The following is a 20,093-nucleotide window of genomic DNA, read 5'->3' on the forward strand; positions in this document are numbered from 1 at the left end:
TAGTTATCCTGACAGCAGTCTACATCTCAGCTTAGGCAGATGTGAAGTAGGCTCTCAACAAACTATACTTCATGGTTAACAGTCTTGAAACAGATGCCTAGAAGCCCTCATCAACATTGCTGTTGATTTCAACCAGGCCAGCTTCAAGAGTGTAATCAAAATGCTACCAGAATGTCTTCTGTCCTACCAGAGGGCCAAACAACCATTGCCCCATCAAAGATGCCTAGCAAACCACACTCAACGCACACTTTGGGAAATCAGATGGTCAAGTTGTGCTCCTTCAACAAATCAGAAGTTATTCAGAGCTTGTTTGTGGATACAGATGAGCCTCTACGTGACTGCTTTGAGTCGGTTAACTGGTCTAGGTTCAAAGACTTAGCACTTAACCTTAATGAGTCTGTCAGCACCATTATGGACTTTATCAGCAAGTGTGTTGAGAACTGCAGACCAAAGAGGATGATCTTAGTGGTTCCAAATTGGAAACCATGGATGAACAGGGCGAACCATTCAAATCTAATGACCCTGACTTTTACAAGGAAATGAGATGTGAACTGAGACATTTGTAAAGCTATAAGGGATGCCAGGAGACAATACCAGTCCCAGATTAGCTGCAGTTGTGGCAGGGATTATATGCTATAAAAGATGAAGTCAGAAAGCACTGCTGACAACAGCGCATTCCTTCTAGATGGACTTAATGCATTCTAAGCACGTGTTGAACAGAAACTGATTGATAGGGTCTGGGGCTCAATACTTCTGCCACGATCATCCTGAACACACATGCCAAAAAGCCTGCATCTTCAGTTCCCTGTCTGCTCCCTATATACTCACAACTGCATGGCCAGGTTCTATTCTAACTCCATCTACAAATCTGAAAATGATACAGGTCCACAATTCCTTATCCGAAATCCTCGGGGCCAGTTGCATTTCAGAATTCAGAATTTTTCGGATTTCAGACCGCCCCCCCCCCCCATACCAAAAAACACAAATGCTCAAGTCCCTTACTTAACCTGTCTCAGCACGGTGGACTTTAGGACCCGGTGGCGCACCAAACTTACGCACATCCTCCCGTATACTTTAAATCATCTCTAGATTACTTATAATACCTAATACAATGTAAATACTATGTAAATAGTTGTTATACTGTATTGTTTAGGGAATACTGACAAGAAAAAACTTTATTTCGAACAAAAACATTCAATAAAACATAAAAATATACAGCTTCAAATGAACCGAATCAAACACATGGTAAATGACTTATTGGAATAAATGTAGAACGTCACTGTCACTATAAAACTTCAGTAACTTGTCTTTCTGTTTATTTAAACCATATACAGTGGTAGTTCCGACACTATTTTCTTCAGTAAGACGCCGCACAGACACACCACGATCAAGCTTCTGCAATAACTCCACTTTGTGTTATTAATAATGATAGATGCTTCCTTCTCTTTTTCTCATTGTTACCCATAGGGGTATCTGCAGCTCTTTTTGACATTTTCACAGTGAAATTAAACACAAAGTCAACAGTGAACACAAAATATCAGCGAACAGCAATTGCAGGTGTAACCAGTACAAGCGCTGAGCCACAACTGACGTCTGGCGGCCTCTGCTAGTGCTGCCACGTCACACCTGATGCCAGCTGTTGGCAAAAAAAACTTCGGTTTTTGGAGCTTTTTGGATTTCAGAATTTCGGATTAAGGAATGTGCACCTGTACCATGTAGTGGGCCACATCTCAAATGAAGATGAGTCGGAGTATGGTTAACAGATAGAGATCTTAGTAGGGCAGTGTCACGACAACAACCTTTCCCTCAACATCAGCAAAACAAAGGAGCTGGGCTTTGATTTTAGGAAGAGGGAGTGGGGTGTTGCGCATGCTCCTGTGTACATCAGCAGTGCTGAGATCGAGGGGGTTGAGAGCTTCATGTTCCTACGAGTGAACATCACCAACGACTGGTCCTGGACCAGCCACTTGTCCTGAGCCAAACAAGCTCCCTAGTGCCTCTGCTTCTCAGAAGGCTAAAGATACTTGGCATGTCCACTGTGGCCATCACCAATTTTTATCAATCCATCTTAAAAAGCTTTCTATCCAGAGGCTTCACAGCTTGGTATGGCAACTGCTCTGCACCAGACCAAAAGAGACGGCAGAGAGTTGTAGACACTGCTCACCAGATCATGAAACCAGCTTCCCTGCATTCCTCACTGGCTCAGCAAAGCAGCTAGCATGATCAAAGGTCCCACCACTGCGGACATCTCTCTCCTCCCCATTCCCAAGCCTGAAAGCACGTACCAGCAGGCTCAAGGACAGCATCTATCCTTTTCTTGTAAGACTATTATACAGTCCCCTAGTATGATAAAATGGACACTTGACCTCACAATCTACCTCGTTATAACCTTACACCTTATTATCTATCTGCACTACAATTTGTCTATAACTGTAACGCTTTATTATGCATACAAGTTGATCTGCATGAACAATATGCAAAACAATTTTGTCACTGTACTTCGCTACTTGTGACAATAAACCAATTTACAACATTCAGTGATGGTCTAATATGGTTTAACATGTGCGCTACAAAGTATCCAGCAATGACAATACACATCAAAGATCTCACATGATCTGACATTTACAGAGACAGGTGTGTAAAAAGGGCCCGAAGGATCATTGGGGAACAGAGTCACCCCAACCACACACTGTTCCAGCTGCTACCATCTGGGAAACAGTACTGCAGCATAAAAGCCAGGACCAAAAGGCTCTGGGACAGCTTCTTCCACCAGGCCTTCAGACTGATTAATTCATGCTGACACAACTGTATTTCTATGCTATATTGACTGTCCTGCTGTACATACTATTTTTTTTACAAATTACTATGAATTGCACATTGCACATTCAGACGGAGACGTAACGTAAAGATTTTTACTCCTCATGTATGTGAAGGATGTAAGAAATAAAGTCAATTCAATTCAATACAAAGGAATTAAACTTTGCCTTCACAGAAGCTGCTTGATCTTCTGAGTTCCTCTAGCAGTTTGGTGCTTGTTTCGGATTCTAGCATCTGCAGTCTCTTCTATCTCCACTTTACAATATGTTCCTGTTTACAATGTGCAACTTGATAGTTATGAAAACCAAGGCCCAATATCAGGTAGGTGAGGGCATCAGAAGAGAATAGTTGTTCCTCTAAAATGAACCATATTATCGAGAAATGTAAGCTAATGTCAATTTCCAGGTTTACACTAACCACATCCAGCTGTACTTCCCTTCACTCCCTAACATCCTATACAACATTGACATGGATAAGCCCATCAACATGATATTAAGCCTCAGTCAATTCTGCAAACTTTGTGTGTCATGACTAATTTCACTCCCTTCCCCAACTATTATTCCAGAATCAACTACATTATATGGAGTGTAACACTGGTCAATGTATAATATTTTGGCCTTGCATTTGTAAGTTTCTCCAACAGCTTGGGAATACATTAATTAATGCTCCAAGCAATCTATCATTGATTGCTGTCCAAATAGTAGATCTGTCATCATTTAATAAAGAGCAGAGGTAGAAGCTGCAACATTCAAAGACAACTGATTTGATTTATTCTTTTAGTGGAATGGGTTGGTAAATTATAAGTCAGCATTTTATGATTCCTCAGAACATTTTTCAGTGTTAGCAGAGTTCACAATTTACAGGAGTTATTTTAACAAGGATTCCTCACCACATTATTTTATAATATATTCTTGTCTACCCTCTGGAGCTTTTGAACAAAACTAACTAGTGTTTCATGTCAATATCAGCAACAAATCAAATGTGCAAGAATTCTTGGAGCATTAAGCAATTTTTTAAATTGACAGCTACCACCAAGGGAGCATTACGCTGAAAGAGAGATAAAAAAAAATCAGTTCAATCTGTTCTCAGTTAATGAATTAGCCTTTCTTAAAAGGGAAACTTGCATAATTATTATACTTGGAATTGAATTAAAACCATGATTGCACACAATTTAAACATCCAATAACGCACTTCACAGATATTGAACAAACTCCACATAACATCCTGTGAGACAAACTAAAAAAAAAATCACACAGGATTTTTACTTATTTGCAAAATCTAATAATACCCTGACATACCATTCTGCCAATTATTAGACTTCTGTTGGTAAGAAAAACTCTTACTAGTCAAAAGCAAAATACTGCAGTGCTGGAAATCCAAATCAAAAACAGAAAAAAAGCTAAAATACTGATCAAGGCAGAAAACATAGATGGTAAAATATAGAATTAATGAGATGGGTTTTAATTTCAAAAAGCACGTGTGTCAGAATTACATTGTAGAAAACCAAAACAAGGGCCCAGCTCATCTCAGTATGCGAGGATATTAAGGCTTCATCCAACAGTGTGTAACATTCAACAGACCAACACAAATCTATTCAATTTGTGGAAGTCACAACTTGGAGAGATATATCATGTGCATCAAATATGATTTCACCTGCATCTATAGTCCAAATTCCCTCCTCTGTGTCTAGTCTCATGGGTTGGTCTTAAAAATGCTGCACTCATCAGAGAAAGAAACATTTTAAAAATACCTCAAGAAAGTGTTAATTTTTACTCTGTGAGGAAATACAGTCAGGTACAGTGGACATCTAATTCTCCAAAATCTGTATAAGAAAATACTTCTAAAGTGTTCACAGTAATACTAAATACATCACCTTTCAGATTGTGTTATAATCACCTCCCATACTTTGGAGCGCCATCTATTGTGCTTTATGCCTTTGAGGATCATTTTTTCTGTAAATTTATTTTCTTGCAGTTTCCTGTATACATTCAACAATGTGGCCAGATTCTGCTCGAACTTCTACCATAGATTTTCAGATGATACCACTGTAGGGGGCTGAATCTCAAACAATGACGAGACAGAGTACAGGAAGGATCTGGACAGCCTATTGTCATAGTGTCAACACAGCAACCTTCCCCTCAATATCAACAAAACAAATGAACTAGTCATTGACTTGAGAATGTGGGGTAGAGTACACACTCCTCTTTGTATTAATATTTCTGAGGTGGAGGTGGTAGGGGACTCCATGTTCCCAGATGTAAATAACTCCGGTAGTTTAATCCTGGTCCAGCCATGTAAACACGATAGCCAAGAAGGTACACGAAAATCTCTACTTCCTCTCAAGGCTGAGGAAATTTAGTACATCCCCAATAACCCTCACCAATTGTTTTATAGATGCACCATAGAAAACATCCTATTTTGTGGCATCACAGCATGGTATAGAAATACTCTGCCCTAGACATAGAGAAATTTCTGAAAGTTACATCCAATCTATCATGAAAACCAATGTCCCTCCTGCCGCTTTGGGAAGGCAGCCAACATGATCAAGGACATCTTCTAAACTGGTCATTCTCACTTCCCCAGTAACACAAACTAAATGCTGGAGGAACTCAGCAGATCAGGCAGCATTTATGGAAAGGAACAGTTGAGAACAGTTGTTCTGATGAACAGTCTGGACCTGATGAAGGGTCCCCACCCAAAATGTCTTGACTGTTAATTCCTTTCCATAGATGCTAACTGACCTGCTGAATTTCTACAGCATTTTCTATTGTATGGGTTATCTGGGTTTCCAGCATCTGCAGAATCTCTTGCATTTATTATTCTCACTTCTCTCCAATTCCTCTGGACAGAAGATACCAAAGCTAGAGAAGGAATCCAAGGGACAAAATTGGTCCTCTGGAAGATCAGAATGGTAATCCATGCTTGGAGCCAAAAGAGCTGGGAGAGATCTTAAATGAATTTTTTGCATCTGTATTTACTCAGGAGAAAGACACAGTCGACAAAAGTGAGGCAAAAAGGCATCAATTTCATGGACCCTACACAGATTAGAGAGGAGGAGTTGTTTGCTGTCTTGAGGCAAATTAGGGTGGATAAATCCCCAGGGCCTAGCAAGGTGTTCCCTCAGACTCTAAGAGGGAGCAAGTGCAGAAATTCTCGGGGCCCTAGCAGAGATACTTAAATCAGTCTTAGCAACAGGTGAGATACCAGAGGATTGGTGGATAGCCAATGTCGTTCCGTTGTTTAAGAAAGGCTCTAAAAATAAACTAAGATATTAGAGGCATGTGAGTCCGACATCAGCAGTGGGAAAGTTATTGGAAGGTATTTTAAGGGACCGAATACATAAGTATTTGTCTAGATATGGACTGATTAATGATTGTCAGTATTGCTTCACATGTGGTAGGTTGTATCTAACCAATCATACAGAGATTTTTGAGGAAGTTGCTAGGAAAGTTGATGAAAGCAAGACAGTAGATGTTGTCCACATGGACCTCAGCAAGGCATTTGACAAGGCCCTGCATGGGAGGTTGGTCAAAAAGGTTCAGTCACTCAGCATTCCAGATGAGGTAGGAAATTGGATTTGACATTGACTGGGAGGGCTGGGACTACTGGAGTGTCACAGGAATTGGTGCTGGATCCATTGTTGTTTGTCATCTTATATAAAGTGGTTAACTAGATCAGCAGAATTGTGGATGACACTAAGATCAGGGTGTAGTGGACAGCAAGGAAGACTATCATGGCTTGCAGCAGGATCTGGACCAGCTGAAAAATGCAGATGGAATTTAATGCAGTCAAGTGTGAGGTGTTGCAGTTCGGTAGGACCAACCGGGTAGGTCTTACACAGTAAACAGTAGGGCATTGGGAGTGTGGTAGAACAAAGAGATCTGGGAATGCAAGTCCATAATTCATTGCAAGTGACATCAGAGTTTGATAAGGTCATTAAAAAAATGCTTTTGGCACATTAGCCTTCATAAATCAAAGTGAGGCCTAATTTGGAGTATTGTGTGCAGTTTTGATCACCTACATAAAGGAAAGATGTAAACAAGGTTGAAAGAGAACAGAGAAAATTTACGAGGATGTTGCTGGCTCTGGGGGGCCTGAGTTATAAGGAAAGGTTGAATAGGTTAGGACTGTTTTCCTTGGAACGTAAAATTTTGAGGGGAGATTTGATAGTGGTATATAAAATTATGAGGGGTATAGATAGGGTAAATGCGAGCAGGCTTTTTCCACTGTGATTGGATGGGACTACAATTAGGTGGCATGGGTTAAGGGTGAAAGGTGAGAAGTTTAAGGGGAACATGAGGGGAAGCTTCTTCACTCAAAAGGTAGTGGGAGTGTGGAGCCAGCGCAAGTGGTGCATGCAAGTTCGATTTCAAGAGATTAAGAGAAGTTTGAATAGGTATATGGATGGTAGGTGTATGGAGGGCTGTGGTCCCAGTGCAGGTTGATGGGAGCAGGCAATTTAAATGTTCAGGACAGACTAGATGGGCCGATGGGACTGTTTCTGTGCTGTAGTTTGCTATGGGGTATAGGGGGCTCTGGAAAGAGGTAGTACCTTTGATGTCTGTCATGCTGCTTCCTACCAGACAGGGTAGATGGGCATCACTGGTCCTCATCCATCTCCTAAATCTATCACGTGTTGGTTCCAAGCACCATACCCCTGTAAACTGCTTCAGCTGGCGGGCTAAACCACGTGAAGAGATGGTGTTAACACGGCACCACTGGCAAAAGACTTCCATGATGAAGTCACCGGCTGGGGTGGAAAGGTTCTGTGATGAACCATAACGGCCACGTGTTCACGACCAAGGCGAGCCACCTAGTTGGAGGAAATCGGCTGTGGTCAAACCTGGAGAGGGATGGGCTCCACCAGGTTTCAGATGCCCAAGACAGGCTGCATGATGAGCACACCAAAAAGCTGGTGCAAAGCTTGTCATGATGGCTCCCCAACAACTCCACCAGGAGTTAAGGGAGCAGGAAGAAGTTGTTTGCTATGACTGTACAACTCTAAAATGTATCACCAAGCTCAAGGACAACTTTGACCCTGTTGTTACAAGACTCTTGAATAAACCTCTTGCACAATAAAGAGCACCTAGTCTCCTGCTCTACCCCATCATGGTGCCTGCACCTTATTTGACCAAATGCACTGCACTTTCTGTTACTGCAATATCATATTATGTGTTCCGTTGTTGTACCTTTGATCTTCCTTTCGTACTATATCGATGTACATATGTATGAAATGATCTAGATGATGTCATGCAAACAAAGCTTTTCACTGCAGCTCAGGATATGTAATAATACAAACCAAAAAAAATCAAGTTAATAAACCCATTAAAAATAATTTTTGCATACACTTCAAACTAAAATAAAATACAAAATACCACTGGCTAATAGAAGTGATCAAAATACATCTTTCCTAAATGAATCCATAATTTTACCAAAATGACTTGACTGATATTTATATTCCCTTCAAACTTGCAACATTTGCTAATTTGCCACTGAAAACATTGCATTTTCCCGCCCAAAAGGTGCTAGCATTCTAAAGCTGACTCTGCCATGTACTGCCAGATCTGCTTGGAGCTCTCACTTCCATTTCCCAATCTTTGGGGAAGTGGGTCCCTTACCAGAACAGAACCAGCAGTGTTTAGTTAATGTCCTGTCAGAGGTTGATACCTTTCATTACACTGGGACTACAGTCAGTGGCCATTTTATTAGGCACCGCCTGTATCTACCTCCTATTCACGGAGTGCATGTTCGTGATCTTCTTTTGCTGCAGCTCATCCAACTCAAGGTTTGACATGTTGTGCATTCAGAGATGCTCTTCTGCACACCACTGTTTTAATGCATCATATCAGCTTGAACCAGTCTGGCTATTCTTCTCTGACTCTCCCTTGAACAATGCGTTTCCACCCACAGAACTGCTGGTCACTGGATACTTTGTGTTTTTCGCACCTTCCCCTGTAAACTCTAGAGACTGTTGTCGTTGAAAACTCCAGATACTCAGCAGTTTCTAAGATACTCAAACCATCATTCCACAGTCATAGTTCACATTTCTTCCTCATTCTGATGTTTGGTCTGAACAATAATTGAACCTCTTGACCATGTCTGCATGCTTTTATGTATTGAATTGCTGCTACATGACTGACTAAACAAGTAGGTGTACAGGTGTACCTAATAAAGTAGCCACTGAGTGTACTTTCCTGCAGGCTCAAAGTTTGTTTGTGAACTCAGGGAGTCAGAGCCCTCAATTTACAGTTCTCAGAATCATGTTTCAGGTCAATAACCTTTGTGCCATTGGCAACTGCAGGGAAAGGAGGAAGTATAAGTCCACAAACCTGAGTCGGGACATAACTAAGGTTGAGACCTAGCAAACGTATACCCTGCCTACAAAACTTCACATTGTGTTTACATGTTTCATCAGACATCATATTCATTTTTAATGGCAAAGTACAGTACCAAGAACTGTAATTCACAAGCTCCGTGTAAACAGATAACAGTGTAATTACAGGAATTAGTGGTCAGTAGCAGCTTTGTTAACTGTACCAGGAAAACCGCTGAAAATGCTTTTTGAATTAGATTGCAGTTACTGATTTTTGTCCAAGGGTCTGAACAAGATAAAAATTCAAAATAAACAGGTGATAATGAATCAGTGGCCTGTTTTGTCCAATTAACTCAGGTCAGTATTCATGCCATGTACTTTCCAGAACTCTCTTTGTGTAGTCAACATATTTTGAGCCTGTACAGCTTGCAGAATTCTAATGCATGCAATCAACATCAGAAGTTGGAAGATTAAAAAAAAAGAGGGTTCCTTTTACAATTGTTAAAGAGCTAATGTGGATTATCTGAAGAGAATTGAAGATCACAGAGGAAGAAGCCAGCTCACTCAAACACTTGACTACTGGCTTTATATTTCAAAAGTGGGCCAAAGGAAATTTAGACATGACTTAGGAACTCCACCTCTACAGTACTGATAGATACATCAGCTCACAGTGCTGTCCTATTACAGCAAGTCTGTATGTCCCAGAACTTCCTTCCCGTTTGATCTCAGGAATATCTTACTTAGACACTCTCTATGTCCTCTCTATTCCGACACTATTGATTTTCCTCTCCATGTTTGCAAATATCAGAACAATTTTATGATATTCTCTGTACTCAGAATGTTTCTAACATCATTGTAGAAAAAGTGAACTCCAAAAAGTCAAGTCCAAGTGCCTTTGTTCCTGTTTGAAATATTAAACTAGAAATCATGAGTGATTTTGCATGTTTGCCTCCTTCTCTCACGGGAGGATCTTCAATCCCCTTTGGGTCCTTAAACATTCCCTTTCAACAGTTTACGCATTGTTCCCTCTAAGGTGTGTGCATACACACATCTTTTTCTGCTAGCACACTGAGGAATTTAAACTGTGCACTGAAGATTGTCACCCTCTACCTCATTGACCTGTTAAACGTGAACAATCACATTTCATTTTCCAGTTTCTGATGTGGACAGTATTGACAAGGTGGAGTTGGTGATGTCTGCAGGTTTTAGAACTGGCTGATTTATACTTTTTTTTAAATGAAGAAATCATTCAGTGTGCACATGTTGTCACTTGGGCAGAAAAATTGCACAGCACAAGATTTTTATGCACACAGGTCATTAAAAATTAGGGGAAACGTTGTGTTTACCATCTCAAAGCAGCAACAACAGTGCTTCCAGATCCTGAGAGTCTTCTCTATGGCCAGAGTTCCAAGAATTCCTATCCTAATCAGCTTGATCTTGAGATCCCCCCTCAAATACAGAAGGATGAAGGGGACCTCATCGAAACCTTTTGAATGTTGAAAGGCCTAGACAGAGTAGATGCGGAAAGGATGCTTCATTTGGTGGGGGAGTGTAGGACTAAAGGGCACAGCCTCAGGATGTGGCCTCAGGAGGGATGGCCATTTAAACCAGAGATGTGGAGAAATTCCTTCAGCCAGATGGTGGTGAATTTGTGGAATTTGTTACCACAGGCAGCAGTGGAGGCCGGGTCATTGGGTGTATTCAAGGCAGAGATTCATAGGTTCTTGATTGGACACTGCATCAAAGGTTATGGGGAGAAGGCCGGGAATTGGGGTTGAGGAAGGGAAAAAGGATCAACTGTGATTGAATGGTGGAGAGATGGATAAGGTCTTGATTAACCGGGGCATCAAAGGTTATGGGGTGAAAGCACGGGAGTGGGTATGACTGGATGAAGTGAATCAGCTCATGATTGAATGATGGAGCAGACCTGATGGGCCAAATAGCCTAATTCTGCTCTTATGTCTTATGGTCTTATGAACTCCTTACAGGCTGCTGGCATGGAACCGCTGTCCGCTCCTCACACGTCCGTCCTCTCTGCTCGCCTCCCGCAAAAGCCTGCGCTCCTCAACTCAGCACACGTATACAAGATAACAGAACATGGTTTCCATTGGCTAACAAATGAATACAATTTCCATTACCTCCCTGTATAACCCAAACATTGCAGTTACAGAGAACCCCTTGCTCAGCAGTTAACATTGCGAGAAGCCATTTTAGTATAACACTTCAGAGAAGCCATTTTGGTAATAAGCGATCAACAGTTAACAGTTCACCTAGTATACTGAGAGCCCTACACTTCAAATGCCAAAGTATGGATGGCTGGGGACCGAGTGCGGGCAAATGAATTAGATAGTTATCATGGACCTGCTGGATCTAGGAGCTGGTCCCATGCAGTATGACTTCCTGACTCTGTGGCAACAAACTCAGAGGAAAATTCTGGGAGATGAGCTATTGTTCCCCTGGCATTCCAACATGGAATTCCCTCCACTTCTCTGCCGAGCCCATCATAGCTCACACTATTCCAAAGCAACAAATCATCTTGGGAAGAGAGACAGTGGAGATAAATCTTCCTCTGGTCATTCATACCTCAGTAGGGGAGTCATGATATTATATACAGAAGTGAGAAAATTGGGCAAGTATCAGGGAACAAAAGCCATTAGAGTATTGTGCATTCATCTGAGAGTATTTGTCTCAGCCTTGATTGCTAGATTGTATGCCATTTAATAATGCGACATGTTTATCTGCTGATCCAGCTGCCTAATGGTTTGACTCAATGGAAGAGTAATAGTGAAAAAATATTTTCTGCTGCCCTAAAGAAAGTTTTCACTGAGTACAACACAAGTTTTTATAAAATAAACTGCACAGTTTTATATCCAATTCTCTCTAGTGCTCTCCTGAATTGTTGCTATTACGATTCTGTTGAATTACATTCCAAATGAATCAACGAGTTATTAGTTTTCTCTTCAAATTCATGCTCACTGTCACAGTTAAGCTTCTTCTACTGTTTTTTTTTTAAATATAATGTGACCTGTACTGAGTTTGCAGGCTTCATCGACACACTACCTTGAGTATTATCTTTCAGAATTAACATTAATAAAATTATGGATGCTTTCACATTAATGTGCAAGAATTCAGGAAAATCCTTAAAGAGGTGACCTTGCATGGAGCTTTACAAATTCTAAGCTCATTTGCTCCAGGATATTGAAAAGAAGGAAACAGCAAATAAAGCAGCAATTAGAATTCACACTTTGATGATAAACTGGATTAATAATTTGGAATATGAAATACATTTTGGATGCACACTCAATGCTCTGTTAGAACTACATCAGTAGCACAGAGCATGCAGTGCAGTGCAGAGACAGGCCCTGCTGCCCATTATGTCTGTGCTAATCCAAACCAATCCCTCTATCCCCTGCCTGTTGATGTACTCTTCTAAATGCCTCTTCGATGTTGCTTTTGCATCTGCTTATATACTTAGCAGCATTTTCAGGCACCTACCTCTCAGTGTGTAAATGAACTTGCCCTACACATCTCCTTTAACTTTTTCCCCCTCTCTCCTTAAAGCTATGCCCTCTCATAAGCAATATTTCTACACTGGATGAAAAAAAGATTCTGATTGTCTACCTTATCTATGTCTCTCATATTTTTATAAACACCTAACGGATTTCTCTTCAATCTCTCATTCCAGAGAAAATAATCCAAGTCTGCCTTTACGGTTTATACTCTCTAATCCAGGCAGCATCTCAGTAAACCCTCTCCAAAGCCTCCACATCAACGACCAGTGTGCGCAAAAGTCTTGTGCTGTGAAACTTTTTGCCCAGTGACAACAGCATGCGCACAAAGTTTCATATATAGGAGGTAGTCATTTTAACAGCCAGCAGAGCACAGTCAATAAGAACTTTGATCTCCTCTGGGTTTGATCATTTTCACTCTCATTCATCTGCACTCTCACAAAACATACATAGCTGGCCTGTAGCGGGTAATGAAGGATTTTCTCACCCGGAGTTTTTGCACACTGACCATACGTGATTTGCTTGCTAAATGACACTTTAAAAATTCAAATTTCCAAATATCACTTCATTTCTTCCCACTTGCAAATTCTCCAGCAATTTCTGTATGGTACATAAATATTTCTACTGTTTCATTAACCATCCCACTTTAAATGAGCTAACAGTTCCTTTGCGCTTCACGCCCTTTGCTTCTTTGGAATTAGACATAGTGAAACAATAATTTCTTCAATAAAAACAGTATAAATAAGCCAGTTCTAAAATCTGCAGACAAATCATCGCAAACCCACATTGTCAACACCATCAGAAACCAGAAAAGGAAACGTGATTGTGAACGATCCTGAAATATACTTAACGTGCCAATGAGGTAGAGAGCAATGACCCTTTATGCACAGTTTAAATTTCTTTGTGCACTAGCAGAAAAAGATGTGTGCGTGCGCACACCTTAGACAGAACATTGCTCCACATCCTTCTTGTAATGGGGCAAACAGAACTACACACAATATTCTAAGTGCAGCCCGGAACTGTAATCATCTAGTAAGTATCAACATAATTCAAATTCACAAAGGTCTGGAAAACACAAACCAGGTTTGACTTCCTGTTTGTGGTGCTAGAATTTTTTTCTACATGGAAAACAATATAGAAGAATGCTTCATGAAATGTCCAATATTGCTGATTTAAGTTGATGCAATTAAAAAATTAGTGAAGTTTTATAATGGAAAACAATAGACTAGAGACCCATCCTGGCAAAGCACAAAATATTATACTTCTGAAAATTGCACTAAGATTTGGATAACCTGTTTTGCTCACATTTCTAAGTGAATTAGTGCCTATAATTAATGTGGCAAGGAATATTTGGTACAAGATTTTGTTTACCCTGATACTTCAGTCCATTTCACTCGTGATATCATCAGATGCACAATAATCAAAATTAATTTCCAGTGAGATTTTCAACTACGTTGGTCTAAATCACATGTGTTGACTTGTAAAAGAACAAACTTTTAACATTTCTGTAGCTGAAAACTGAATGCTATTTAAAAGGTCAGACTAATCTCTATCCCAGTCCAAGGTAGATTGCTGCCCAGCTCTCTGCCAAACAAACCTCAAGTGGCTTCAGCAGATTCCAGTTCAAAGTTAAGTGGCTGGACTACCAAAAGAATGCCTGCAAAATCAGAATTGCTTCCATGCCCATTGGGCATGAAAAACCAAAGAAAGCAACTAGCAGAAGAGGCACTCATCAAAAAACAAACAAAAAACTCACAGTAGGAAGGTCCTAAGGAGCCGAGTGCTTGGATTTCCAGGAGCTTTGAACAACAGTCAAATATCCATTTATATAACACCTTTCACAAGCTGTTACAGAGCTCATCATGTTGAAGTAAACATTACTAGGCTAACAGAAAATGCTACAGGCAATTAACTCAAACACACACATACACGTATAACTACCACAAATATTGAGAAAAAATAAAGTCCTCCGAGGAATTTCATGTCTCATGTGATCTTTTCGATCCATCTGACTGTGCACATGGCACTTCAGTTTAACATATTATCAGATAGTCACCATAACAGACAGTAGCCATCCTCTCTGTACGCCATTGTAGTGATAGCCTAGATTTTGAGCTGATCTGCAAAACAGGACTTGAAACAACAACCATCCAATCTGAGGTGAAATGGAACTTTGCAAAATTGATCCCAAACATAAAGACAATGGGAATTGGTTTATTATGGTCACATGCCACCAAGATACAGTGAAAAGCTTTTAATAGTGCATAAAGGAGGAACAAAATAAAATAGCAATATAACAGCTAGAGAAAAAGTGCAATACAAGTAAACAGTAAGCAACAAGATTGTAAGGTCAATTTCTGAGTCAGGAGCATTTCGTAGCACTTCATATTTTGGATGTTAGGCATTGCTGAAATTTGCTGCATCAAGCACCAATGAAAGTCACCACTTTTCATCTGTTTTTACATGATTGGTTCACATAATCAAGTCTATCCACTTTCTCCTCCTTGACATTCCTTTTGTACAAGCACAGCCAGGTTCATTGGAAAACCAATGCTACTTAATCTCTCACCAATTAGCAAGTAACTTGTTTTAATATTTTTGCACCAAGTAGATGATTTTGCATGTTTCCACATTATACTATATCATTTGACATTTTTGCACAAAGTGGATAGTTCAGCATTTCTCCACATTATACTATTTCATCTTTGGTACTTTTATCTGTTCACTTGGTTTTACTTCCCCTGAAGCCTCTTTACATCCTCCTCCACAGGCCCCATCCCAGTTGGTCTAGTATAGTCAGCAAACTCAAGAACACATTGCCCTCTCAGCCAAATTGTTGATGTAATCATGTACCTCATGAGTCACACTTGAGAAAAAAATACTTGTTCTTTGTTTTTAGTTCAATTAACCAATTATCAATCCATTCACAATTCTCAATCTATGACAATACCCTAATTTTATGTCCTATAAACTTGTAGACCACCTCATTAAAATTCTAAATACAATGAACCTATTCCACTTTATCTTATCTACTCGTCATCTCCTCAAAGAACATCTGCAAATTTGTCAAACATGATTGCTTTCTTCATAAATCCACATTGACTCTGCTCGGTCGGTAGGTAACTCTTCCAGTAGTACAGCATGCTTTAAGCACAGAGCTGGACTATCCACCTAGATTTCTTGTAAGTAGTTTTTCCAGAGAGGACTCTTACGAGAGGGTTTATAAGAAAAACACAGAAAATAATCTGAATCATTTTGACATTTTGGTAAAATCATTGTGCATTTAGCTCACAGCACTACCTAGCACTGTACAAGCAACTCCTATGCCATAAATATCTCCTTCATTTATAACTCTACTTGTCAATCAATTATTTAAATGACCTGACTTTGAAAAAGTTGGATGAAGCTTCATTATCTGCACGAAGTGTGGAGTGAGTTGGCAGAATACACGATTAATTCCACAATGCAGAAGCAAAATCTAATTGTTTTTCATTTCATAATTACCAGACAGTTCATGGAAGTAGATTACTTGTTGCTTCATTACCAGAATTGGTTGCTGCCAGGTAATGGGGTTCCCGTTCCTTGTAGCAATGAAGGGAATGGAGCAAGAGTAAAGGTGAGTGACAGCTAGAAATGCAGACTGAATTTTAAGACTGACAGAGAATGACCTGGAAATTCCCATATCACTAATGGTATGGCAACTTCTCCAAGAAACTGCTATCTGAGGCTGCAAAAGTTCAGTTGTGGACACAGCCCAGCACATCATGGAAACAATACTTCCCGTTATAGATTTAGTCTACATTTTTCACTGACTAGGTAAATCAGCAGGCATCATTACCAATACTGAATGTTGGCAATAATACTGTTAGAGTTAGTTAAATTGTAAACCAAACTATATGGACTGCATCACGGACACGAGCCACCCCACCATCGAGGACATCCTCAAGAAGCAGTGCCTCACGAAGTTGGCAGCTATCATCATCACCTGGGACATGCATCTTCTCATGACTACCATCAGGGAAGAGTTGCAGGAGCCTGAAGACCCACAGTTCACATTATAAGAACAGTTTCTTCTCTTCTTCCATCAGATTTCTGAATCGTCCATGAACATTACCTCACTGTTCCTTCTTATTGCCCTATTTTTTATTGCTCTGTACTGCTGCCACAAAAATAAACAATTTTCATAACACATCAGTGATAATAAACCTGATTCTGATTCCGTTTTGCATTTCCATGAAAAATGCAGGGATATAGTCCCTACATGCCTTGTCTTTTTTACTCCTGATTTCTGCAAAGATGGAATATTATTTATATATAATATGTGAATTACATTGCCAAGAGAAGCACTTTATTACTTGTCAAATGCTAGCAGTTTCATTATGTGCTTACAGAGTTTGAAGTTGTTAAACTCCTTCTCTGTCATGCTAAATACTCTGTGCTTTATAACATTTAAATACCTTCAAACATTTATTTATCTCTGATTCACTGAAGAAGCACTGGGCATCAACACTTTACATGGCACATCCAATCCTGAAGGGAGTTGAACCACAATTCAAAAATAAATGCACCAAAATTCAATTACATATTACAGTTTTGAGAATTCTGCAACGGAGGGGTATATTTTGCCCTGAATGAAAGCAATCATTTCTAGGTCACGTGCGACTCCACAAGTTTGAGCCCCCATTGTTGTGGGTGGGTCACCCTTGTGGAACCACCCCACCCCCCCCCAAACCTCACCTTTCCATCATCTTCCCCTCTCCTTCTTATAATGAAACATTACAGGGGAGCTTGAATCAGGTTGTCTGGGAGAAACCAATGTTGGATATGAAGGCAAATAGGTAATCAAGCAAGGAAGAAGCAAGAGCTAGATAGAGGGAAAAGAAAGAACTGCAAATTACATAATATTTCTGGATAACTTTATGGAACACCCCAAAGCACTTTACAATGTACAGTACTTTTGAAATGATCTGCCACTGTTGTAATAAAGAAAGCACTGATGTATTCTGCTCAAAGTCTTTAAACCTCCGTTACTGAAAAAAAGATTTTCTATAATAACAGCAAACAGGGGCCTCTAACTGAACCTTTTCACCAAATACGTTATGGGCCAGCTTACCTTCCAACTAGTAACTCAGTTACATTTTCTTAGGGAAAGCCCAGTTCATTTTGAAATGTCCCTATGAACCATCTAAAAGTAATGCAATCTTATACGATATTGAGAATTCTCAACGTTATTTAATTTGAGCATCTTCTCCACTTTGAAGAGCAGGGAAATTCAATGCCCACATTTGCAGGCAGTCTTTCAAAATCCATGAATCACACTATTAAGTCAAACGGAATTTTAGTTTCTAGTACGGTGCCAAAAATGAAGAGTCATCAAATTTTGCTATTAAATAAAATAGATGCCTTGAAATGGCTGGTACCAAAGTCAGTTTAATCTCTTACTTCTCATGTTGTTTGAATCATCCTCTTGTTTGAATCAGAGTACCTTCTTTCTTACCCACACCTGCAGAGGCATGGCTAATCCGTTTCAAACAGGAAAACAAGTTGTTTGCTACACCTGCATAGTAATTTCAGTGACTTCTGTACAAATCATTGAAAGCCAAATTGCTACAACAGCAAGTAGCTGTTCAATATCCAAGAACTCTGCTCAATTAAGATTCTGTTTTTTTTTGAAATGCAGTCATCCGAGGTAGAAAATGCCAGACTTTATGTAAATATGCTCAGTTTGTTTATCCATGTCATTTAATTAAATAAAAGCACAGCTGATTCTACAGCAGAAGTGTGACCAGCAGCAAAACACATGACTACAAATACATACAGTCACCTGTAATCAATATATTTATGTACCTCTATCCAAAATCTATTGATCATCTCATTCATAGGTATGCAATAAAGTGGATCAATAAATCATCTTTGAATTCTCATGTAGCTGATCCCGAATAAGCACACTTACTTCTAAACAATTCACTGCATAAAACAGTTCTCAACTTCCCTACTATTGTTATAAAAATGTAACCCCCATCCTTATATGAATTTGCTACTCCCTATTAACTGTCTTAGGCTGGACAAAATTTTGAAACTAAATTCAAAAATAAAATCACAGAGTTCCATTTATCCCAATGCAAGTTTAGTGGAATGGCTGGTGCCTCTTCTCCATTGTAACAATGGTTGCAATCTTCAGCGGTTTATGTTTGCTCATTTTTGTTCCTTCATTACAACACTCGAGTTACAATGAATTGGAATTAACATGCTACAGTTTTATGTAAGGTTATTTAACCTCTTTGAATGATGGGAGAATTAAATTTTATGGAGGATAGTTTCTTTTCCTGTTGCGGTAAAAACGAGGCCCTCCATTGTTCAGATTCGACCATGGATGTTGCAGACCAGCTGTCGATGTGATATGCAAGGCAGTACTCAAACAAGCCAGGGCACAGGAAAATGAACAGTATGAAATATAAATGACTGTCAGAAATAAGAACCAACATAAAGCGCTGTACAACAAAAGCACACATCAAGAAATTGGTCAATTCATTTAATTTGTGGAAAGGATGGTTTTCTGCACATAATAAAGACCAATCATTAAATATTGGCACATTTTTCCAATTGCCACGGTAGTCCTTAAAGAGACTATTACTTTCCTAGGTGTTTTGCCTATATTTCTTCTCCCTTTAACACCATCGAGAATAAAATTATTGATCGTTCACCTCTTTTTGTTTATGATACATGAAATGTTAATGTGTTAATTCAATGTTGCCACTGGCAAGGACAGCATTTACTGTCCTTTACAAATCGCCCTTGGGAAGATGATAAAAGGATTCCCAAGGTTTAGTTGGTGATCATAGTCTTCGATCTGGCAATGTTGGAGGGACAGACTTCTAATACCAAGTCAAAGCAGTATGCAATTTGGAGGGGTACCCGAAAAAAAGTGATACTTCCAAACAACGGCAGCCCTGTCTGTCTTAGTGCTAAACACTACTAGTCAAGAAATGGCAAATAATTTCAGAGGACTTTATCGGTGATACTCACCACAACCATACTGTGCAGCTGCTTTATGGTTGGCAATGGAAGTTTAGTGAAGTGGATGGGACTGATTTCTGAATGCCTTTGAGAATCATTCTTCATCTTAGAGTGACTGTACAGGAATATATTTAGTCCATTAGGAAGCATCTTAAAATGCTCCTGGAGGCATGATTTATAAATGGAAGAGGTGTTTTCCTTTTCTGTCTCATTCATCAGTTTTATTTTATTTCAGTGCTGGGTCATAGGAGAGAACTCACACATCGTACGCTGATGGTTGCAAGTTCAAGTCCCCCTTATAGACGAGGACAAGAATCTGTAACATTGGAAGTGCTTAAAGATTAAAGATGAGCTTTTATTTGGCACATATAAAGTGAAACAGCTGTTGGGCCTGCATAGGCAGATGCCTCCCAGTCTCCACCCAGCTAATAGGAATC

General features: G+C 39.7%; 1 protein-coding gene across 2 annotated transcripts in view; it reads right to left on the reverse strand.

Annotated features, from left to right (window-relative positions):
- Positions 1–20,093, reverse strand: part of LOC134343400 (3',5'-cyclic-AMP phosphodiesterase 4D) — a 541,959-nt gene that overhangs the window by 287,278 nt on the left and 234,588 nt on the right. The gene's annotated exons all lie outside the window — the stretch shown is intronic.

Source organism: Mobula hypostoma, chromosome 3 (genome assembly GCF_963921235.1).
Source record: "Mobula hypostoma chromosome 3, sMobHyp1.1, whole genome shotgun sequence".
NCBI classification, from domain to species: Eukaryota; Metazoa; Chordata; class Chondrichthyes; order Myliobatiformes; family Myliobatidae; genus Mobula; species Mobula hypostoma.